Below are 20,640 nucleotides of genomic sequence, written 5' to 3' on the forward strand. Positions count from 1 at the left end.
GTCAAGAAGAAGGGACCAGGAACACATTTTGGTCAGAAGCAAGGCTGATGCAAGAAGCAGCAACAACCACTTGGAAATCCAAAGGGAGCATTTTTACTCTCTCCTGTGGGGATCCCTTAACTTCTGTCCTCACTTCCTAACCTCAGTGATGGCTTCTGAGCTCCATCCTGCCTGGCAGTAAACAGCTTCGCTGAATCCTGATGCAGCAAAGCATTCTCCTGACAAACATGACCTCTTCCCTTTGATCATCAGCTCCTGGGAACCCACCAAAGGGAGGAGAGTGGCTCTAAAGGGGACAAAACCCCACTTCTTTCCCTTCTAGCAAGTTTGAAAACCAACCATAAATGCAGGCAGATATGTAGAAAATTAGGGCATGCTATAACTTCTCATCACTTGAGTTCATAAGCAGGAGATTTTAATCATAGCTCTGCGAGCTGCAAATGAAAAATGGAAGTTTTTCTACTACGCATCTATCAATGATTGATTGCACAAGAATATCTCCATCATACTGAGGAGTCTTCACTGAGAATTTTCCCATTGAACAAATAAACATAGAGATAGTGACAGGTATGCCAGACATGGTGGCTCTCATCAGTAATCCCAGAATTTTGCGAGGCCAAGGTGGGTGGATAAGTTGAGGCCAGGAGTTCGATACCAGCATGGGAAATAAGGTGAAACCCTGTCTTTACTAAAAACACAAAAAACAGCTCCGCATGGTGATGCCTTCCTGTAATTACAGCTACTTGGGTGCCAGGAGTTTGATACCAGCATGGGAAATATGGTGAAATCCTATCTTTACTAAAAACACAAAAAACAGCTCCGCATGGTGATGCCTTCCTGTAATTACAGCTACTTGGGTGGCTGAAGCATGAGAATCTCTTGAACCCAGGAGGCACAAGCTGCAGTATGACAAGATTTTGCCATTGTACACGAGCCTAAAAGTGAGAGAGAAAGAGAGGGGAAAAAAAACTATAAAATCACTGAACAAAGTGTAAGGATGTTAATCTTCCCATATCATTAGAATTTTTATATATATTTACATGCATATCTATACATAGAGCTGACCTCCTTATATGTTAAATCAATTACATGTTGAGTGAAAATAAAGAAATTATTTTCTCTGTTTTAACACTGGAGAGGGGTGCGCATGGTCCAGACATGCCCTGTAGGAGTTGAATGAGGCCTGTTCCGGGAAAGGGGGAAAGGCAGAGTGAGACCCTGGTGCATTTAAGTGGAGTAAGATGGGATCATAGAAAGGTAGCCTGGGCCTGGGCCCAGCAACACTGAGGCTCAGGCGGGTTTCTGCAGGTGAGGGAAGTGGCCCAGAGTGCTGAAGGCTAAACTCTCCTGTAACAGCCGAATATCTGGCCAGATCGTGCTGCATCTCAAGATTACTGCCAGCCAGGCCTAAATAGACCCTGTATTAAAGACACCTGGAGTGGACAGGTGTGAGCCTCCAGGCCACAAGGAGCCACAGAACGAGGTTTGCCCTGGGGCAAGGGTCCAGATCATTGTGGCCAGGACAATTTAAAAGAGCCCCATTTCTTCTGTTCTCAGAGGCTCAAGCAGGTGAAGAACAGATAAGAATTGAACTGAAGTCTCCCTCAAAAGACAGGATCCCACGGTGTTTGTCGTCCCCCTATCTAAAACTGGAACCAGCCAGCCACCTCTCTCTCCTCTCCATGCCAAGAACCTCTGTTAAGGGCCCTTGGCAAACCCCTCCTCCCTGCTGCCTCCCCACAGTACACTTGCCAAAAATGCCTGCGATGTGGACCTGAGCATTTTGCACAGCAGGCGGTGGAGCAAGGAGGACAAGAGCGGCGGTGTGTCCTGCAGGAGGGTGGGCGTTCACGGGCCCAGGCTGCAGACCAACTCACCTGGAAGCAGGTGGCAGCTGTGCGCCCCCCTCCACGCCACTCGGCTTCCTGGAGCAGCAGCTCCCGCTGCCACTTCCATTTCTTGAGAATAGAATGTGTGAATGCCGGCTTAGGGGGCCAAGGGTGGGGACGGTGGCGACTTCTGGTACTTCTGACCATCTGGCCCAGGTAGCAGCCAGCCCTGCCCGCGCCGCCGCCAGCGGCCCCATCAGCTCCTGTCTCCCCTTCTGCCTGAAGCTCGCCTCCTAGTTCTCACAGTCCGATGCCTGCCTCCTCAGGGACGCTGGACCAGCTCAGATCTCAGGTCCTGCACCTTCCGGGCTAGCAAACGAGAAGGCCAGGAGAAAAGCTTTCAGTCCCTCCAGAAGGAACAGGACCTTCATACTCCAGGAAGGAGCCGGGCGCCTAGTGAGGGCTGCAGGTAGGAGGAGGTATCCAGGCCAGAGCCTCCGTGGCCTGCGGGGCGCTCGGGGCCATGAGCAGTGTCTCTTGGGCCAGGGCGCCCTCAGGGACTCCCGAACCAGCGCTTCAGCTGCCTCGACCCGCGCTGCCCGGTGTGCCCCAGATCGCAGCAGTGGCTTCTCTGGAGGTGGCAGTGCCTGCCACCTTTAGCTCTCCCTAACGCAATCATGACTCAAAATCCCTGCTCATCACCGGTGCACAGTTACAGCTGAAAATTGAAGTTATCTAGGAGAGTTCTTTCTTAATAGTACAAGTATGTTTTATATAGGAGTTTTTTCGTTAATGTTTCTGTCATTCTTGTTTTGCAATTTCATATGACTGTGCTTCTTTTTTAGGGTAGGTTCCTTGACATTCCTGTATTGTGTTTGGTTTTACCTACGTATTGTGATTTTGGATGTAAATCTGCGACTCTATGTGTACACGTTAAGTTGATGTGAGGTTTAATTAAAATATGAATCAGCCATATCTATCACCAATAAAGTCATGTATGTTTGTTTGCCTCTATTAATATACTCCATTTGTTCATAACTTATCTTGCATATTTCTTTTCTTGGCTGGTGTCAAAAGTTGTTTTATTTTGTTCAGGAGAGTAATCATGTAAATAGTCTTAATTTACCCGTGTATTTATGGATGAATCTATATGATGTTTGTGTGAGAAAAACACTCTTGTAATTTGAAGGTAATTTTCCGAAAAGTTTATAAAGCTGTATATCTTTTATGTGTTACTTTACAATATTTTAATAGTAATAAAAACATAAAATATACCATTCTAAATCTTTTTAATTGCATAATTTAGTTGTATTACATATATCCACATTGTTACGCAACAAGCTTCTAGAGCTTTTCCATTGCAAAACTAAAATTCAATACTCATTAAACAACAACTGCCCATTTTACCCTCTCCTGATCCCTTGACAAACACATTCTACTTTCTGTTTCTATGATTGGACTACTTAAGATAGCTCATAGGTGGAATGATACACTCACTGTCACTTTGTTTCCTGGCATATTACACTTAGCATCATGTCCTAAAGATTCATTGTTATTGTAGCATGTGATAAAATTTCCATTTTAAATCATATTTTATTGTGTGTGTGTGTACATACATATATATATATATATCATATTTTCTTTACCTATTTGTCTGTTAAGGGACACTCAAGTAGCTTCTACCTTTTGGATTTTTAGAATAATTCTGTTATAAACATGGGTGTGCAAATGTTTCTTTCAAGTCCTGCTTTGCACATTCAATAGATATCCAGAAATGGGGTTGCCAGATCATCTGATAATTCCATTTTTAAAACGAAGGAAGATTCAGTCCCGTTACCTCCCTAAGGTCAGAAAAGTCAGAGCCCTCAGAGATGCACTTGCAATGTGGCAGCCACTGGCCACAGGGGCTACTGAGCACCTGTATTGTGCACAGTATGAACTGAGATACGCTGGAGAAAAATACAAGAAAGTAAAGATTTACATATGTATTTATAAATATATATATATACATATATATTTCTTTAATAATTTAATTCTGATATGTTAAACTATTTTGGATATATTGGTTTAAGTTATTAAAATCAATTTCACTCATTTTTCTTTTTCTTTATATTGCTACTAGAAAATTTTAATTGACACAGGTGGTTTACATTTAACTTCTATTGCACATTGCTAAAATAGAGGATTGCCTATTTTCAAAGCTCAGACTGCCTCAAAAGCCAAGGGGACAGAAAGATTGTAAAATCTAAAATATAAAAATAATTGTCATTATCCAGGTGCAGTGGCTCATGCCTGTAATTTCAGCACTTTGGGAGGCCGAGGTGAGCAGATCATTTGAGCTCAGGAGTTTGAAACCATCCTGGTCAAGATGGCGAAACCCTGTCTACCAAAAATACAAAAATTAGCCAGACGATTGGGAGGCTGAGGTGGGCGGATCACGAGGTCAGGCAATCGAGACCATCCTGGCTAACACGGTGAAACCCCATCTCTACTAAAAAATACAAAAAATTAGCCGGGCGTGGTGGTGGGCGCCTATAGTCCCAGCTACTCGGGAGGCTGAGGCAGGAGAATTGTTTGAACCTCGGGAGCCGAGTTTGCTATGAGCCAAGATCACAACACTATACTCCAGCCTAGGTGACAGAGTGACAGTCTGTCTCAAAAAAAATAAAAATAATTGTCATTATATTGTTTTCATTTTGAATACACACACACACACACACACACACACACACACACACACACACAACCTCCCTTCCACACACACATACAGAGTAAAGGAGAGAAAGAGAGAAGCACAGATAGGATCTTGCTGTGTCACCTAGGCTGGAGTGCAGTTGCCTGATCTCAGCTCACTGCAGCCTCTACCTCCCATTCTCAAGTGACCCTCCCACCTCAGCCTTCCAAGTAGCTGGGACCACAGACACGTGCAACCATGTCTGGCTAATATTTTCATTTTTGTATGTAGAAAAGCATGGCGCTCACACTATGTTGCCAAGGCAGGTCTTGAACTCCTGGTTTCAAGAGCTCCTCCCCACTCAGCTTACTAAAGTGCTGAGATTACAGGTGAGATCCACCATGCCCAGACACACACATATATATAATTTATAAATAAAAACCTTATATACAAGGTTAAATGCAAATGTCTCACAGTGAGGGCCTGGCTTCAGCATAAGGAGGAAGTCTTGCCTAAAAAGGGCTGCAGGTTGGAACATTTCACTCGGTCCTCATTTGGCTACAAGTTGGTTGAAATCTTCTGTCACTCAGGACACAAAGAGGCAGGGCCTGGAGCCCTATTATCCATTCACTGGTGCTGGGGTAAAAACTGTCTTAAAACAATTATTTTAATGCTTAGCAATGCTAATTTTTGGTGATAAACTTAACATTACTTAATTTAATATAACAAGAGTTTAAGACTTTAGATTAAAAAATTAAAATTATGAAACACATACTTCCTCTAATTTTTGAGGGGGATTTCAAATACCTATGTTATATATTGAAACCTTCTGTTTCTGTAAGCCCTACCCTTAAGTCAAAACAACCTGGATGTTATTGTGAACAGGTTCTTAGCATAAATCTAATCCTTAGGCAAATTTATATAGTGATTTCAATTGTCCTACACGTTCCTTTCCTTTGTTAAGGGTCTGGGTTTAGGAGGTAACAGTACAGGGATTCACCATCTTCAGCTATCTGAGACATAGTTTCTATTCATAAGTCCCTCTTAAATGTTTCTTTCTGAGAAACTTGATTTCTCAGCCCCTTTCTTCAACCTCTCAACTCCTTTGACCTTTAAGGTAGGCTTACATATACCTACTTATGACAGAACAATGTCATATATATACAGTCTGTCCATTATGAGAACATTGTTATGTGTTTCATTACTGTAATGTGTAGCACAAGTATAGGTTTGTACATGAATAGTATACTTTATATGGCCACTTTCTATTACACATCACTAAAATACATGTTCCGTAAGTGCTCACTTAACATCATTGATAGGTTCTTGGAAACTGACTTTAAGTGACTGAAAATACTATATACCATAAGAAATTAACTCTTGTTTATATCAATTAGCCAATGGTAAATTTGGTTTCATTATATAGTACATTGTTTTACTTAAAGCCATAGTTTCTAAGAACCTATTAACAAAGTGAGAACATACTTTAATATTATAGTATGGAGTACATTACAGTGTTACACTATTATAGTATGTTATTGGAGTCTTAGCAGTTGGCGGTATCATGTGCTTCAGTTTCCCCCAAGATTACATAATTATTCAGACCAACCAACAACAACCTCCTTTGGGAACCAGGAGCATCTCAGCCTCTTGATACTACAAAGCCTTCCCCTGATGTCTCCTGTTTGTTCTCTCTGCTCCCAAGTGCAATCCTTTGTGGGTCTCTATACCTTACATAGTTCCCTCCCTCCATGATTATCTGTAATGAATAACTGCTATCAATCTCATCTGTTCCATGATTGGTGCCATAGTTTTAATTGTTCCAGTAGCCCTAGGATGGTAATTTCTCCTTCAACAATGGGGTAAAGGGGGAGACTAATCAAACAATTCACAACACAAACTGGATTAACCACCCATGACTGAGGACATCTGCTCAACTTTAACTGCTTTGGGCCTACTGGTTTCATGATACATTAAAAGTCACCTCAGTCAGAGCCACGAGTTGATGGTGGGCTTTTGCTTTGGTCTAAACAGCAATTTGTGGCCTTTATCATGAGTTGCCTTCCCTGCCCACACTAAAGCACTCATCACCTAGACATAAATGGTCAATTGACTCTCCTCCAGCATGATGTGTCATCAGGTTTAGCCTGTGTTTGGCAGGCAGTTTGCAAAACACTTGCCTGTCAAGTCAGTCAAAAGACAGAACCTTGATCAGTCAGTACTTCACTCCTGGTTACCAAGAGTCTGGCTATATCTCTGTGGTCACTTCATCTGGTCTGGTTATCATTACTAAATGCCTGGGTAGTCACCTGAACACTGTTTATTATTGCATACTGTCAGGACAGGCCCAGGGATGGTCTTTTGTAAAACTGCAGAAACAAGAGACTTTTACTTTGGGGAGAATTATGCATGTCACTCAGTTGCTCTAATAAGTGCTATTATCATGCAAGCAAGAGTAGCAGCCTTGTCTTTTCTGCACTGCTGCTTCCTTTGCTGCTATCACATGCACTCTCATGATGAGGTGCACATTCCTTGTGCCTTATGGTTCAGGCACTGATGAGTAATAAAAAGGAAAAAGAGCATTTAATATTAGCCCCTCCCAAAACATAAGGGGTAATTATCTCACTGTAAAACCCCTACCCATCCTGTGGGCTTTCAGCACTGCTGCTTACCAGTATGCCAAAGGTGCATTCTTAGGATCAGGAGTTTGATGGACTCAAACAAAATTACCATAGTGCATACCGATGCTAATCCCAGTGAGACGGAGTGGTAGTAAATGCCTTCATCAAAAGAGAAGACAGATCACAAGTAAACAAATAATGATACAACTCAAAAAACTAGAAGAGCTTATCCCAAAGTTACCAGATGATGAATTTTTTTTTTTTTTTGAGACGGAGTCTTGCTCTGTCGCCCAGGCTGGAGGGCAGTCGTGTGATCTAGGCTCACTGCAAGCTCCGCCTCCCTGGTTCACGCCATTCTCCTGCCTCAGCCTCCTGAGTAGCTGGGACTACAGGGGCCCGCCACCACGCCCGGCTAATTTTTTGTATTTTTAGTCAAGACAGGGTTTCACTGTGTTAGCCAGGATGGTCTCAATCTTCTGACCTCGTGATTCACCTGCCTCGGCCTCCCAAAGTGCTGGGATTACAGGCGTGAGCCACCGCACCCAGCCAGATGATGAAATTAATAAAAAAAGAACAGAAATAAATATAATGGAGACAAAGAAAACAATAGAAAATGAAGAAAAAAAGTAAGACTTTGTTTTTCTAAAATGTAAAATTGACATGCTTTTAGCTAGACTAAAAAAAAAATCCTCAAATAAATAAAATCAGAATTAAAGAGGAGAAATTACAACTGGTAAAACAGAAATACAAAAGGTGATCAAACTGCTATGTACATAGACACCTATGTACAATTATATCCCAACAAATTGAATAAGGTAAAAGGCATGAATAAATTTCTAGACATGTACAACCTACTAAGACTGAAACATAAAGAAATAAAAAAATGAATAAATCAGTAACAAGTAAGGAGTTTAGATCTGATGACTTCACTGCTGAATGTTACCAGACATTTAAAAAGAACCAAATCTTTGAAAAAAAACTGAAGGAGGAATACTTCCAAACTCATTTTATGAAGCCAGAATTACCTTGATACCAAAGCCGAGATGTACATTATAAGAAAAAAAAATTACAGGCCAACATCCCTAAGGAACATAGATGCAAAATTACCCACAAAGCAAATGAAATTCAAAAGCACTTTAAATGGATCATTTACTATGATCAAGTTGGATTTATTCCTGGGATGCAAGAATATTTCAATATGTAGAAATCTATATATGCCATAAACTTTATTTACACAACAAAAAGATTAAAAATCATGACTATTTTTATGCATGCCTAAAATTATTTTGACAAAATTTAAAATCCATTCCTAATAAAATTTATAACAAATTAAGTACAGAAAAATAAACCTCACAATAAAGAGATACATATTTATTAGCTATAGGACAAGCCCACAGCTAACATTATAGTCAATGGTGAAATGTTGGAATGTTTTTTTCTAAGATTTATTCTAAGATAAAGATTCTCATTCTCACTACTTCTTTCAACATAGTACTAGATCCTACTCAGAATATTAGACAAGAGAAAAAAGGACATTTAAAGGAGAAAGAACAAGGTCTTATTTTCATGGAGATTAATGCCCAGGTTTTTACAGATTAGATTTAACAGCATAAAATCTGATACCATCCAGGAATCAAAGGAACTGTCCCTGAGGACATAGGACTTTAGGGACATCAATTATTAACAGGCTGCATGAAAGTAGAAATGCTCCTGGATGTTTCCATTGTCTACACTTAAGTTTCAACAGATCAGCCCCAGCAAGTAAAGGCACATCCCTGACTCCTGTGAGTGATGAGCTTTTCGCCCAAAGCAGAGATGTGAAACCTGATAGGTTTCAAAGACCCCCCAAGTGCTCCATCCCTTGAAAGTCACTCCCACAAAGCTGGAGCACCTGTTCCTGAGGGATCAGGTCATCATCTGTATCTTTGAGATACTGGCCAGTCAGTCTTCAGTTGACATGAGACCGATGATTTTAAGTACAAAATGCCTAAACCATCATACACTTTAGGTAGATATTTGGGGGTCTGCTCACCTAAATAGGTTGGTGAAATGTCACACCAGACACATGGCTGGGAATTGGGGTTTTCTCCTCTGCTCTTAGCAGCACCTTGGTAACCCAATGATTTCCCTCCCTCATGCCTCCACGGCCACATCTGCGAAAACGGCACTGGTGAGGGTGACATGTGCACGATGCCCCAGCCCATCGTCACTCCCTGCAAAGCTCTGAACTTGTGCATCCCCAGGCCACGCGGTGGGTGTCTTTCAAAGGCGGCTGAACTTGTGCTCTGCTTGAAGAAAGCGGAGGGCAGCAGCACAGTGGATAGCGTCTGGGACCTCAGGCCAGTTCCCACAGCCGCTTAGGAAAGCAGGCGGCTCAGGGGCTGGAGGAGGCGCGATGCTCTGGAAAGACCCCGGGTGTGGGTGGTACAGAAAATCGAGCTGAGCAGCGGGAAGGCGGGTGAGTGAGGACCAGACACTCCCGATTTGGGCAAAGGCGGGGTGCACTTCGCAGCAACACACCCTCCTCACTGCCCAACTCAGACCTGCCCCTCAAGTTCCTCTCCTGACTCAATCCCCTTGGCGAGGGTTTGGCTCGGAATCAATGGCCAGCAAAGTTTGGTAAGTGAAGAGGCCTACATCGACCTGCCCCTCCCTCCATAGCTGCGCCCTGTCTTAGCACCTGTCTGAATCCGTGATTGTGGTCCCGCAGCCCCGCCACCCACCGCCCTGAACCCGCGAGGAAACTATAACTCCCAGAAGGAGCTGCGAGGTGCACAGCCCTACCCCTTCTGCAAAGCTGCGCACACCCCCAGCCCGGAGCAAGCTGGCATCGTAGACCCTCCGCCCTGCGACCCCCTGCACCGCCCTTCAACGCACAGGAGCAGATTCACTCTGCGAAGGGAAGATTGGCTGTTCCCAAATCTCTCCCGCCTCGGAAGACAGTGGAGTTAGGGCGACTAGTTTCACCTTGTAATTGTGACAGCCCACCTTCACGAGCTGCGGATGTCGCGGTTGTGATGTCCGAAGTTTGATTTCTCGCATACCAACAAAAGGGCCGGTTGACTCTCACTGCCTGCGCAGCAGGGTTCCCAAGGTAACCCTCCTCAGGCAGGCTTTGGGCCCGCCCCGCCCCTTTCCTCGCCCGCCCCTTTTCTCGCCCCGCCTCTGCCTCAGCCCCGCCCCCTCCTTCCTTCCCCCTTGTTATGCCCTTTTAGACATGCGCAGTGCAGTCGTTTCTAGGGGTGGGGCTAACTGTCCCCCCCCTCCCTTCAGACATGCGCAGTGCGGCCCATCCCAGGAGTGGGGCTTACGGCCCCGCCCTTTCAGACATGCTCAGTGCAGCCCCTCCTTAGGTGTGGGGTAATGGCCGTGGACCCGGCAGTCCTCAGGCTTCTTGGGATTACCTCGAGAAGCCCCCTCGTAAATATCTGAAACCCTCAGTTCACTGCCAGAAATGAAAAACATCCTGTCCCTAGTCACCTGCCATTTGCCTTTTCAAAACCATCATTTCCTCTGTTCTCTGGTTGTCCAAAGCCTCCTTTGCACCCCAGGACCACCTCTTGGACCCCTGGGCTCGCAGCAGGGCCTACACCTGGATCGGGCCTCCCACGGGGACGCTCCTGCCACTGTAATAAAGAGGAGAAAACTCCCCAGGGGAAAAGGCTGACCCTGCTGCATCCAGTCAGGCAAAAGCCACAGGGAAGGGACCCTCTCAGCCGCTTTGGGAGCCACATCCAGCACTTCTCTGACCCCACGTAGGCTGCTTCCCAGGCCTTGGGGTCCTAGTGTGGACCTCCTGGCCGTGATTAATGCAGGTCAGCAAGACCAGAGCGCCCGTTGGTCCCTCCCAACACATTCGGGAAGTTTGTGTGGTGAGGTCAGGGACAGTGTTTGCGTTTCTGTCCTGAATAAGGCTCCCTTGGAAAATATTTTAATATCTCTTTCTAAATATTATCCCCTTTGGACCACTTTTTAAATAGTTTGCTGATAGAACGAAACAGTGACCGTTCTCTTAATTCATGTTTCCGTTAAGTTTTTCAGATTAAGTACTCCACGACTACACGCTTCTGAAACTGTCATAGACACAGCCACAGCTCCGTTCAGGGCAGACGCACAAAAGCAGAATCTCCGTGGGGCATCTTTCTGGAGCATCAATATTACTGCAGGATTTGGATTAAACAAACTTAATTCGTAAGGTAAAAAAATGGAACATTTAAGACAAGGCTGGAAAGTCATCTACCTTTAATAACCATCATCTCTGCCTCATATGTCAGACTTTCTCCAAGACAAAAATCCTACAGATAACTTATTTCCATTCTTATAAATAGTAAAAATAATAAATCATATCAAGTCAATTGAAAGTGCTGCCCTGCTGGTTTCCTAAATCACAATATGGCCTTGGAATGGCTTCATTTGTATTTCTGCGGGGGGCTTGTGGACCTTCAGATATAAAAATTTAGATTTTTGAACAATTTTTGGAAGTTTTCAGGTATTAGTTGTTGATTTACTTTTGTACCCCATCTAATTCTCTGTCTCCTCTTTTTCTCCGGCTCAATATTCCACGGGTCTCTAAGGCTCTGTTTATTTTCTTTAAATTTTGTTGACTTCCTTTTGTACCACATTTAAATTTTTCTGTCTCCTCCCTTTTCTCAGGCTCGGTCATCCCACACGTCTGTAAGGCTCTGTTCATTTTCTTTAATCTTTTTTTTTTAATTCTGTCTTCAGAATGGATAATTTCTATTGTGTCTTCTGTTTCTGATCTATAGATAAGCTCAAAATTGTTATTTTCATTTCTTATTTTTCTATTTGGCTATTTTTCTTTTCTCTGTTGCTGTTCCACATCTGTTCATTTATGAGAATATTTTCCTTTGCCCCCATGAGCGTACTTCTAATAGCTGCATTCAAATTCTTGTCCGCTGGTTATATCTTGAACATCTTGGAGATGTCTACTGCCTGCCTTTTATGTTGTGTATGTATTACATTTTCATATGTCTTCACGCATCTCCTGAATTTGAAAATTTTTCACTACAGACTGCATCCAAGAGTTATAGAGATTCTGGATTCTATTGTGTCCCTTCAAATAGTGTTGTTTTTCAAAGAGGGTGTTAATTGGACTAGATTCTACCTTCAATACTTACCTCTTCTATGAAGGGCACAGGGGAAATCCTCATTCACTTCTTATACATACATATGTCATATATGTATTATATATACAAGTGTTTCTATAATGATATATAATATGTTATCCGGGATTCATCATTTTTCTCTATGAGAGTGTTAGCTCAACTAGCTACTTCACCATTAGTGGAAGCCAGAACCTCAGTTTTGATTTTTGGATTTAATATAAATGAAATTATATAGTATGGATAATTTACGTCAATTTTCATGCAAGATTATATTTGATATTCATTTATGCTATTGCAGATATGTATAGTCTGTTCATTTAAAAAAGTCCTTTTTTACATTGTGGTAAAATATACATATAATTAACCATTTGAAGAATGTTTTAATGTGCAGGTAAGAGGAATTAATCACACTCACATTGTTCTGCAACCATCATCCACATTCGTAGGGAATTTTATTCATTGTGCAAAACTAAATCTCAGTTCCTGTTAAATGACAGCCCCCTTTACCTTCCTTTTGGCTTTTGGAAGCTACTCTTCTAGTTGTGTTTCTATAAATGGAACTACCATAAGAACCTCACATGAGTGGAATAATACAATATAGTAAAGAAATCGTGAGGAAGAATAATGCACTGTGTAATATGTTTATTAATTTAAATAAATACAAGGATTAGTAGTACATGGAGATATTAGAAAAAGGTAGATTTTTAAAAAGCAGTTAGTGTGTTAAATTTATGACTACAGTGTCTCAAGTTCCACAGCAGTGGGGCCCCAGCCCTAGACACAGGGCTGGTAATGGTGCAGCTGGGAGCCCAGTGCAGCTGTCTGACTCCCAAAGTCCATGCTCAGCCCAAACATCACTGAGCCCTAAGGCACTCTGCCCCTGCCAGCCCAGGCACTCAGTGGCCCTGAGATTCACCCTGTCCTGTTCTTGGTCTTCAGGGTGTTGCTGGCCTACTGGGATGGGGGCTCAGCTAACAGAACAATTAGGAGCTTCAGGAAATAGTGGCAGCTGTGAGGCTACCAGGAGCCACACCTCAGGTTTCCCACTACCTGCCCAGGGGTCCCCATGCAAAAGGGCCAAATGTTGACCAGGGAGCCATGGCCACAGGCTCTCTGAAGCTGGTCACAAGGTAGAGTCTTCTCCTACCCTCTACTAATCTGCTAGGCCCTCACTTTTTATTCTGACTGTGCCACTCCATGGACTGGGACCAAATCCTGAATTCCTCATCTGTCGGAAGATGATAATTCTCTCTTGTCACTGAAGCAGCTTCATTTCTTGGAGAATTTTGATCTGGAGACAGAAGAAAGGGCAGGATTCTGACAGGTCCTGGGTGAAAGATGACAAAGGGGACTTGTGTGGGAGGGAGGGGGCAGGAGCCAGTCTCTGGGGATTTTCTCTTAAGGGGCCTCATCCTGCTCTCCAATCCCATGTAGCCCCAACCTGTTCTCAGAGTTGGATATACACAGTCGCTCCTCTAGGAATTTATCGTTGATTCTAGTCTCCTAATCAAACCCTCCATTGGGATGGATCTTCTCCTCTCTGTATCAAACCTTCCCAATAAATCTAAAATGCAGAGGATGTACCCAGGGAGTGTCCTCCCCAGGGTGGTCTCTGACATTCACATCCCCACCCTACCTCAAAGTGATGGCCCCACCTGCTCACCTTCCTCTTTTATTAGTATTGATTATATTTTCCTAGAAGGCAGATGGTCAAGATCGATGAGAAAGTCCCCCTGGCCCATGACTAGCCCGGATCCCCTATACTTCCCATGCGGCACCAGCACCAGGACCGCCAGGGTCAGAACATGTGCATAAAACAGGACATTGACCTGCACCCAGCTCTGGGCTCTACAGAAGGGACACTGAGGTTCAATGTCCTTTTGCCCTTACTCTCTGTGATGAAGGACAGGGAAACTAAGGCCTTGGAAACAAAGATGGTACTGAACCACTTAGGAACTGTCTCTCTTAAAAGGGGCCCAATTTCTGTCTTCTCCAATGGGCACCACCTAAGGCAGAGGCTGAGACTGCAGCTTCACTACTCAAGGAACAAGGAATGGTGTCCTTGCTGGAGCCTCAATCACTCATAGATAAGATGGACCTGACACCCCCATTCACAGAGGCATCTGGTAGACTCTCAGGAAAGGAGGTTTGCCCAGTGCTGCAATCTCAGGGCTCAGTCCAGGACTCTGTCCTCACAAGCTGCAGGATCCTGGTCCCCAATGTGTCTGCCTGCCTCAATCTCACTCACATCCGTGTAATCCTTTATGGCAATTTCCAGCATCAGCAGGTCAATGAGAAGTGTTCCCAGAGAGGGCACAGCACCCTGTGCCATTAAAGTGGGAACAGTGATGAGCACCAATTCTCAGCTTCCTGCACAAGGCCTGTCCTTTGAACTCTTCACCAACCCATGTCTCATTGACCCCCCTACCCAAGTCTCCCACCTGCAGCAGCCAAGGACCCTCAGCCTCCTTGCCTGAAATCTTTACCCTCTCTTTCCACAGCTGGCCTCTAAAGACACCAATCACCTCCTAGTTACCTCTATGGTGGGATTTTAATAAGTCACAAAGTCAAGTCGTCCCCACCCTCACTCATCCCAAAATCCACTCTGAGCCCAGTTCTCCTAGGCTCTTTCTCTGGTCTCTCTAATTTAGGCATTCCAAGCACACAGAAGGGCAGGACTGGAGGAGGGAGACACCCTGCTCCCTTGATGTGGAGAACTCCAGCTGTAGAGGAAAACTATGTCCTTGACTTCCTGGAGCCAATCCCTGCCACAGGCACAGTCGTCTGCTGCTGCAATCCAATCTGGACTCTCTAAAAAGATCAGTACCTAGCAGAATCAGAAACAAGGTCAGTGAGTCTGTCCTTCTCTCACCAAATTACACCCCAGCTCCCTGACCTCAGATCATGGATAACTGCCTGAGTCAGCTGGTGCAATGCTCCCAACCACCTCCAGTGAGCCCTGACTATAGATTTACTTTCAGCTCCAACACTCACTATGTATGTCACCTTCAGCATGCAGCCGGGCCTCCCTGAGATTGTTTTTTTTCCATCTGGGAAGTGTGATCAGAACAGCACCTTCCTCTTAGGGCCTCCTGAGGACTCAGTTGCGTATGGCTATTGCCACTGCTCTTACCATCATCCCACTCAGGAAGAGGAAGGCACAAGAACTCTCAAATTTCCTTGCTCCTTTGCACCTGATTGTTACCCTGCGATGCCTACACAACAGGCTTTCTGCATTTTCCAGATAAGGAAGCAGAGGCCCAAAGAGGGCAATGACTTTCCCAGGGCCCCACAGGAGATACTGGCTCCTCCTCGCACCTGGAGGGCCTGCCCCAGCTGCCTTTATGGCAAACACCAGGACCACCACTCACCAGGGTCCAATCCTCTGTACTCTATGGGTGTCCACATCCCCATCCAGGGCCAGCTGTAGTAGAAAAGAGACATGGTGTCTTGGGGGACCTGGTTGAGCAATGCCAGCTTTTCCCAGCTTCACTGGAATTGTTATCCCACAAGCTGGGTTTGAGGCCATGCCAAATATTTCACCTCCCTGATGATCCACCAAGGGAGGTTCCCACACAGAACTCTCTCTTTATCCACTCCCTTCATTTGGCCTGCCAATTAAATCATGCCTGTCCCCCACTCACCAGCTGCTTGCCTGAGTATCTTTGATACCCAGGGCTGATCACGTCTGCCTTAGCAAGGCTACTGAGATTCAGGAGGATGTAATCATGTCTTTGGCTCAGATGGATTGCTTCACTCTTGTGTCCTGGGCTGTCTCCCTTGGCCTTTAGAAGGCCCCTTCCAGCCTCAGTGTGCCAAGCCCTGACCCTAGCAACCTGTCTGTGGGGACCACATCTCACCCACCCTCCGTTGCCAGGGTTCCTGCTCAGCTCTCCTCACTTTTCCAGGATGAGCAGACACATCTAGATCCTGTGCATTTCTCTTTGTGGTGTTCAAAGAAATAATAACTTCTATTTTTTTTTCTAACTTGACCTACAACCTATTTATTGTGAAGATGTCCAGGCTGCAGGACATCTCTACACACTGTCTACCCCCAGAAGGCCTCAGCCCTTCCTTCAGTACCTTCTCTTTCCATTCTGTCTCTAAATGTTTATGACCTGAAGAAAATTGGGTGAAGCATAAGCAAGTGCAATTCCATTGGTACAAGTGCTGTGAGGGCAGGGCCAGAAGGGTGAACCTCACTGGGGTTATATTGAAATTTTATACAAGATAGACATTTCAAGGTTGGTTTGGAAAAATGCAGGGAGAACTAAATTTCACAGGTGACAGTATGCAGAAGTTAAGCTTATTAACAGCCATGAGTTCACGGGCCCCTCTTACTATATGTGGCAATGTGTGATGATGTACCAATGACCATACTATACATGCAGGGAATAATTTATAGCATTCATTTTGTATTAGAAATTGTGCATTTCAGCCAAAAGTTTTTTATACATCATGGATAGTTTCCCATATTGCTGGAAGATCGGAAGAGACAGGACTTTATGAAATATCCATTTGGACATATTTTCATCGAAGGTTCCATGTCCCAAGAAGCAAAGAGACAGGTCATGATGAAGTGGCCTCATTGTCTGGGGTGACACCTGAACTTCTTGGTCTCACAATCAAGGAAATCAAGGAGGCATACACGCCAAGTGTGAGATTACAGCAGAAGTTTAATAGGTGAAAGAAAGAGAACAGTTCCCTTCTGCAGAGGGTGGTCCTGAAAAAGTGTTGCTATTCTGCAGTGAAATACAAGGGTTTTTATAGATGAGCTAGTGGGAGGGGGTTTCTTACCCACATAAGGTGTGAAAAACCACTTAGGACAAGATGTGTCATCTGCATATAGCATGAATCTCTGGCAGCCCATACCCCAACCTCTAATTATGCAGGCGGGATCTTAGCCTGAGCTTCTCCAAGTTGCTTATCTCTTTCCAACTGTGCATGTACTAAAAAGGGGGGTGGACCCCCCTATGTTGAATGTGTCTGGACCAAGGTGATTGCTTCTATTGGTGCAGCTGCCCATGCAAGCTTCCAGCTTCCTTATCTCTGATTGCAGCCTGATCTTCCAGGCTGCTCTTTATTAAAGAGAAGTGATTTCTTGGGCTGGTTTTTGTTAGAATGGAAATTCTGCTGAGGATTCTGCTCTATCTGCCTAGCTAGTTTCTTTCTACCTCTGCTCTCAGTGATAACTATTTGGCTTTTAAGGGGGTACTGGGGGTGGGAACAGAAAAATTTGAGACCACAAACTACCTTACAATAAGAATTCACCCTTCAATCAGCTTTAATGTGAACTGCACATCTATTATAATATCGGCTTCATGTACTACTGAATATAACAAGAAGGGAAAATGTGTATCTTTTAAAATCTAGATGACAAATGGACTTTCCACAGATTCTTTGCATTTTCCTGTTTCTAGAACTTGGTCATTTTGCTGTAGATTGTTTTCTTTGGAATCACCAGGTGATGAGGAAGCTGAGGCTGGCCAGCAGGACAGGGTGGATTACTGTGGGTAGGTATTTGTGTGTGGTCCCTAAAGGGGTACGCACTGCAGCCCACAGGAAAGCCTCAGCCACAATTCTCTTGGGCACTGCCCTGGTGGAGTAATGCAGCCAACAAAATTCTGATTCCCTGTCCTGAGGGGTGACCTCAGCAGGGCAAGGCTCAGCCTCCAAGGAAAAAGGGCAGATCAGGGAGCACCCCACGTTCTGGCCTTGTTGAGGGCTGGGCTTGCAGCCTGCACTGGGACCCAACTGCCAGGTGGACAGGTCTGTTCTGGTCCCTGAGGAGGTGGGAGACGACCCCTTGATTCGCCGCCCTGTTGGCCGGGCCTGGGAAGGACTCCTGGTCTGTGGGGCTGTTTCTGAGTCTCCAGCACCCAGTTGTCCCATTGTGACGACAAGGGGGATGGCTAGAAGTATTAAGGTGGGGAAGACAACGGGCAAGCAGGAGAAGGCAAGGTTCCAGAAAGAGGCCCACTGCAAACTCTTAGTGCCTCGGTGGGCACAGGGACTGCTAGGTGCTGCCTGTGGGCAAGGCATCTTCTAGAGATCACAAAGATAACCACCATCTGCCAGGGGTCACCAGGGACAGTCATAAAACCTTCAGAAATGATACACGCCCCCGTAGCTCAAGAAATGGAAGAAGCTGTAGCTGCAGCTGCTGATCCTTGCCGCTGAGGGACACAGTGGACCCGCAGCAAGTACCCCTTGGACTGCAGCCTGGGCATGCAGCCTGGGTCTGTGGTACCAGTGAGAGTGCAGTCCCCGCCTCCACCACCCTCACCCTCTTCAGGCTCACTCCTTGTTTGGCCGTGCCAAGATTCTAGCGGCCTGATGTCTGTGCTGCCTGAGAAGTGTGCAAGGTTGGCGAGGCAGAGTGGGGTGAGATAATGGCCAAGAGCCCTGCACCAGTGCTGGGTGCTGCAAGAAGACAGGACAGAGGTGTTCATCTTATTCTGCTCATAGAGGAGAGGAGAGGCCAAAACTCATGACACACTGTATCTTTAGGGGCCTCTCATTTAAGTCCTATCCAGTCTCCACTGTCCTACACTTCTGAAGACTGAGGAGATAAAGTTCTGGTAGATGGGCATGGCAACAGAGGTCCACATGCCCCCCTTGATAGGACTGATGGAACTAGGCCCAGCACCACAGAGGCTCCTCCAGTGGGCAGGGCAGTGGACTCCCACATTGACAGTAGGCAGCTCCCCAGCTCCTTCCACCAGCCACCTGCCTCCAGTGACTGAGAGATCCTCAGGGCTGATCAGGCCCCCCAGTTGTCAGGGCTGCTGAGATTCAGCACAACCTGAACAAATCTTTGGCTCAGATGGGCCGCTTGAGCCTTTAGTATCCTGGGCCATCTTTCCAGGCCTTCTGAAGGACCCTGTTAGCCTGAGTGGGCCAGGCCCTGAGCCTGGCTGCATCTCCCTGGGAGCCCCATCTCACCTGCCTTCCATCCCCAGGGCTCCTGCTCAGCACTTCGCACTTTCCCAGGACAAGCCTTGTTCCAACAGACATGTCTAGGCCCTGTGTGTTTCTCTTTGTTGTGAGCAAAGAAAGAGAATGATTTCCATTTTCTTTTTATTTTACTTTGCCTATAATTTATTTATTGTAAAAAGGCTTGGGCTGCAGGTGACCTGACCCAGCAACCCAGGAGGCCCCAGTACCCTCCTAATCCACCCTGTCACTAAATATTTCCACCCTTAACAAAATAGGGGGAAGCACGAGCAAGTGCAATTCCACTGGCACCAAAGCTGTGAGGATGGGGCCAGAAGGGTCATGCCCATTAGGATTCTGTAGAAATTCTGTAGAAATAAACATCTCAAGATTTGTTTGGACAGATTGGCATGGAGAAATAACTTTGATAGGTTCCAGTACACAGAAGTTAAGCTTTCTAATAGCCATGACCTTACAGGTTCCTCTTCCTGAATTTGGAACTATTTTTTGATGTCCAAATCGCCCTGATGGCCACACCTATGTAGAATAGTTTATACTATTCATTTTTTGTTACTAATTGTGTATTTTGGCTGACAGTGTTTCATACATCATAGTTTCCAACCTTGCATGAAAATTGGAAATGACAGCCCTTTTTGGAATGTTCTGACACATACACATATATTATGAAGCCTGCGGGTGGTACACAGAGTTTCACAATACAAACCAGAACACAGATGATATTGTGACTCTCATAGCCACATCTTGTTGAAAATTAGAATTGTCACCCTCATACATGAACAGAGCCCACTGGTGAGCTCCTGAATCTCACATGCAGATGAAGTCCACAGTTCAAGTTGTGACTGTTATATGTAAACCTGGCCACAGGTGGGATGGTGACTGATTTATGGACCCAGCTCACAGGTCCCGTAATGGCTCTAATACCTGGACCCAGCCAATAAAATAGATGTTTACTTTAGTATCTAGGCTTAGAGCAACAGGTAATGGCCTAGGTTACTTACTTGTACAAAAGTCACAGAGCACCACAACACTCAAGCATATTGTACAACGCCCTCAGGTGATAAAAAGAGTTTCATAGCTTGGTCCATCATGAAGAGGAAATTGTGACTCTTGTCTGCACACTCAGCTAACAGTAAAGATTGTCATCTACCTACATGGGCACGGGTTCTGAATCTCACACCTAAAGGCAACTGAAAGTTGGAACTGTGACTCTCATATATTGATCCAGACCACAAGTAACGTGGTGACATTTGGATTAAGATTAAACACCCTGTGAGCCTGTGTCTCCTTTATTAGGACACTGTTTTCAGATGAGTTTGGGACTGTCATGCACAGATCCAGTCCGCTGTTGACATTGTGACTCATGTACTTGGACAGAACTCAAAAAGGTGGTGACTTTCATATTTGGAGCCAGGCTGTATGCAGTATTGTGAATC

At 45.0% G+C, this 20,640-nt stretch overlaps 2 long non-coding RNA genes across 2 annotated transcripts; one reads left to right on the forward strand and one right to left on the reverse strand.

Annotated features, from left to right (window-relative positions):
- Positions 1-393: 393 nt before the first annotated feature.
- On the reverse strand, positions 394-10,221 carry LOC131383829 (uncharacterized). The gene is made up of 3 exons (XR_009214184.1): positions 10,113-10,221; positions 1,878-2,198; positions 394-935 (listed from the first exon to the last, which is right to left on the reverse strand). It is a non-coding gene; the product is annotated as an uncharacterized LOC131383829 (long non-coding RNA).
- LOC131383831 (uncharacterized) lies at positions 9,272-11,345 on the forward strand. Its single transcript, XR_009214186.1, has 3 exons — positions 9,272-9,375; positions 9,786-10,218; positions 11,158-11,345. It is a non-coding gene; the product is annotated as an uncharacterized LOC131383831 (long non-coding RNA).
- The last annotated feature ends 9,295 nt before the right edge of the window (positions 11,346-20,640 follow it).

The sequence above is a fragment of the Hylobates moloch genome, unplaced genomic scaffold (genome assembly GCF_009828535.3).
Source record: "Hylobates moloch isolate HMO894 unplaced genomic scaffold, HMol_V3 SCAFFOLD_6, whole genome shotgun sequence".
Classification (NCBI taxonomy): Eukaryota; Metazoa; Chordata; class Mammalia; order Primates; family Hylobatidae; genus Hylobates; species Hylobates moloch.